The sequence below is a fragment of the Setaria viridis genome, chromosome 6, assembly GCF_005286985.2.
Source record: "Setaria viridis chromosome 6, Setaria_viridis_v4.0, whole genome shotgun sequence".
Taxonomy (NCBI): Eukaryota; Viridiplantae; Streptophyta; class Magnoliopsida; order Poales; family Poaceae; genus Setaria; species Setaria viridis.
In genome coordinates this window covers 10,910,030-10,914,839 of record NC_048268.2, presented here as the reverse complement: position 1 = coordinate 10,914,839, position 4,810 = coordinate 10,910,030, and positions in this window count along the sequence as shown.

The following is a 4,810-nucleotide window of genomic DNA, read 5'->3' as shown; positions in this document are numbered from 1 at the left end:
TTCAAATGTTGACATGGAGCAGCCGACGCTGTCACATGTGCAGGGAGCTAACAATGAGGATGAGCAGCTAATGCTATCACCTATCTTAGAAACTCTCAATGAGGATGACGGGATAGCAGCACTAGAAGGCGATGAACAGGTAGATGATTCAGAAGGTAATGATCAAACATCGTGTTCGCCAGCATCTCCACCTCCCAAGAGGCCAGCGGTACCTCGTATGGTCAGCACATATGAAAAGGCTCCATCAGCAGACATTGATAAGTTTTTAAACGTATTGAAAAAGAAGGCTTCATCCTCTGGTGAAAAATCTGTAACTCGCAGCACCTCTCGACAAAAGGAAAAGGACCAAAACCTCAATTTCTTTGCATCAAATGAGGTCCCAATGGAATATGAGCATGGCAAACCATTCTTGTATTGGTAGAATCAACTGGAGGGTCCATGGGAACTGAATAAGCTATATGGATGGATCATGAATGCGATGAAGAAAGTCATTCAAGCAATCATCGTGCATGTCCCAACTAGTGTTTTCCTTGGCGTTCTCCCATACCAGATTGTGATAGATTTTGAGGATTTGCACATACTTTACCATCGAAAACATCTTGACATGAATCTCAGTTCCGTATGGTGATTGTAAGTCCACATGTACCACGTATACAAGTTTTAAATACATACATATTTTATGTCAAGTACCTGAGCGACCTATTCTACACGATGCAATAGAGGGAGGAAGAATTGACGCGCGGCAGGTTCAAGGTAGCGTACCTTGACCTAGCATGAATAAGCGAGCCAGAGCACATGTTCAAAATGACGGAAACAATCAAAGCACAAATAGATACAAAAAAGACATAAGCGGAGAAAGATGCTATAAAAAATAAAGCTCATAGGGAAGAAATGCACAAAGTGTCCGCATACATTGGTTGTGTGATGTGGAAAACGGCTAACAAGAATTATATCATGGCTCTTTATGGTTTTGAGTAAACTAGTTTTAATTACTATATATATACTAGGTGTTATGTAACACCATCTATAATATAAATTATTTTAATATAATGCAGTAACCATTGGATTGCATCATGATTTTACCCCAAGCAAGGAGAAGCGGTAGTCCTCGACTCAGCTAGCTATGATAGAGACAGATACAAGGATTTCATAGGCATTATACAAAAGTAAGACATTCCTTGGCAGTACTTATATGCATATTCACATTCTATGTACCTAAGTTGTATTACTAACTCTTGTCTTTATATCCTCAAAGCGCGTACAAGTTTAACATACAAAGAGGCAGGCCCCACAATCCAAAAAGGATAAAAGTTATGAAAATAATATATCATAAATACGTAAGAACATAAGAACTTGCTTTTTTCATCATTGTATCATTTTTCTATTTGTTTGCAGTGCCACAAGCAACCTCCCGACTCTGTGGTATGTGGATATTACGTGTGCGAGTTCATGAGAAACGATGGGAGGTACCGGACGAACCCTGAAGACTAAGTCTCTTACACTGCCATGTGCCAACTTCATAATAGTAATACATCTTAATCTTCAATCTGTACGGACATGGCGAGATTCATCATGTGCAAGATTTGTCATGAGGATGGAGTATACTTTGATAAAGCTGGCGTGTTGATGACGGACGAGTGCACACCTCTTCGTAGATGAGTGTAATAGTTTAATATTAGCGTGGCAAAGAATAGCTCTATTCAAAATGTTGGATTTTTAATAATGTGAATTATTTATTATGTATGATGCAATTTTTAATGATGTGAATTATTTATTATTCAAGTTTATTGTGTCATGTTATGTGGTTGGAGATACATATTTCAATTTGGCGGCTAAAAACAGGTAGAAAATATAAATTATAAATAATTAATGAGAAATAATATATTGATGAAAAAATACATTTTCCTAGCAGGCGGCATAAGCACTCACCAGCACAGAAAGAATATGTGCTGGGTGTTGTAACCACAATGCTAGTACAGAAAGTATAGATTGGTCTGTGCTGGCAAGCAAGCACCTGCCAGCGCAAATACCATTTGTTCTTGCTCAAAGTTGTTGGCGGGTACGCGGCCCGCCAGACCCCTCCTAGCCGCTAGCGCATATCTTTTGGGGCCTAGTGGTGAGGTGAGCAATTTTATAGCACAAATGGTTTGTCTCGTGTTCTGGCTGCAGCAGTATTGTCGTGTGGCTAGAAAAGGCTACAGTTTGATGGTAAGATGGAACTCAACAAAAGTGTGTTGCTAGTTTTTTTAGTTATAGTACAGATATAGATGGTCACATGCACGTGTGCAAACTCTAGCTCCGTAAGCACGGAAATTGAGTCACGGGTCAATTCAGAAAAATATTAGCACACATACTAAGTCGAGTACTCAAATTGAGTCACGGATCCGCAAGTGTGTTGGTAGTTAACTATGTTTCAAAGGCGAGGAATCAAAGAGTTTCATTTTCTGTCGTATATAACTCTTCTAGATGTGATTAAACAAGTAAGGTCCCGTTTGGTAGAGCTTCGGCTTCTCATAAAACGGTTTCGGCTTCGGCTTCTTCGGTGGAGTGGCTTTTTTATGGAAGCTGAAGCTGTTTTGCAAAACGTTTGGTAAAACGGCTTCTCAATGGCAATATATGTAATTTTATGATCACTTAATACTTGGAGATAGAGGAGAAGCCGTTGAAGCCACTTTTTTCGATTTCTCCTTTCTGGTGTAAGCCGTTTTGCAGCTTCTCTCCGGCTTTGGTGGTGAAGCCATTTTGAAATTCGCCCTTTGGTAGGGCTTCACCAAAAGCTGGTGGAGAAGCACTTTGAGAAGCCCTACCAAACGGGGCTAAGTGTGCAGTTGCCTAACTTGCTTTTACCACTTTTGGAACACTAGCATTCAGTTCATGAAATTTCAATCGCTAGATCAAAGCTCAAGAAACTTGTGCGACCTTCTTTTTAAAAAAAACGTACTTGACTCGAATTCTATTGTCCAACTACAATGTTCTTGCCAAGATGTGCAGAACAGCTGTCAAAGATATGTGCAGTGGTACTGTTATTAATTTTATGTACAGTGCCATTACGTTAGTTTACAAAGTAAGAAAAAATCCAGGGCTATGACCTATGTCATGGTTTATCCAAAGGTGCAAGTATATGGCACACATTCATCTATTGTTATTATTTTGTGACCCAAAACTAATAAAATACAGAAAAAAAGACACTAGTCAAAGTAGTGGCAATGATATATCTACACAATTTTCTTCGTAGGACAAAAATGAGCTAACTGCACCGAGGTACGTACTAAAGCGTTACTACTTTTTCCCCAGTGACATCAACGTTGTTAAGAAAATCAGACATAATAAATTCTCGATTATCTCATGATCTATCTATCCATGGGTGCTAGTACATGGCACAGAATTGTTTCTTTTTCAGGGCCCACGACTAAAGAAGGAACAGGAAAACACTAGTCAAAAGGCATGGGAAAAGTATCATCTGTACACATACTCTGCATAGTTTGGTTAAAGAATATAGAGGAAAGTCCTTATTTGATACCTCCTGCCTTGACCCTAAAAATTTACCCTCCCTTTAACATTCATTCTTTATTTAATATCTCCGTCACTTTTGTCAATTAAGTCAGCCAAAATAGTTTCCAAATACCTCAAAAAATTATGAAACTTTTTGTCGTGATAAAGCAAATGAAGATGAACCCATTTGTCTTAAAAACACATATGTAACTTTACAATTCAAAAATTAAAATTCACCGAATTAGCCTACGATTAAAACTTATCTGAATTTTTATAGCACCAAAACACTTTTAAAAACTATAGAAAATTAACTAATATTCCTTTCATTATATGCAATAGTTTATTAAATTTATTTTAGCACAAGTTATATAGAGAATTATGAAGAATGAAAACTTTGAGAAATTTTAGAAGAACCTCGTAATTTTCTATGTATTTTATGATAGAAAATAATTTTATAAATTACCACATCTACTGTGAGGAATATTATTTGTTTTCCCATAATTTTTGGAAAGTATTTTGGTGCCATAAAAACTCAAACATGTTTCAAAAGTAGTCGTGTTTTGTGAATTTTAATATTAAAACTACAAAGGTAAATGTGCAAGTTTAAATGAAATAGATTCACCTCCATTTGTACTATGACCAAAAAGAGGTGCATGAATTTTGGATGTGATTTAGTGGTCGTTTTGTCTGACTTAACTGACGGATATGATGAAAATGTTAAATAAGAATAAAAGTTAGAACTTCATGTCATATAAGGGGTAGAAAATTTTTCAGGGCCAAGAAAAGAATTGAGTCATCTTCCAGTGTCAAATAAAGAACTTTCTCAAGAATATACTCCCTCCATTCCAAATTACAGATTAATTTAGCTTTAGTTTAAGTCAAACTAAACTAACATTATCACATTTTTCAATAAATATATTAACATCTATAGTGCCACAATAGATGAAATATCAAAACATATGTATTTAATAGTGGGTTTAATGAAACTATGGGATGTTGTAAATTAGGGTGATTTTTCTATAAATTTGGTCAAAGTTAAAGAAATTTTACTTAATTAGGGCAAAGCTAATGGAGTAATATTCATAAGAAAAACAATGAGTACAAGACACTAAGCCAACAAGCCACTATGTGGTTGGTTCTTCCATTCTAGCAAAATAAAGTTGGAAACAAAACTCATGGAAACGGATAGAGGACGTGAGTTGTGAGTCGTGAAAAGCTCATGAATATATTTTTTTTTTGCAAATCACACAGCACAGACGCAGACGTTCACAAATATGCTCGCCCCTACGAACACACGTCCGCAGCCCTATCTCTATGA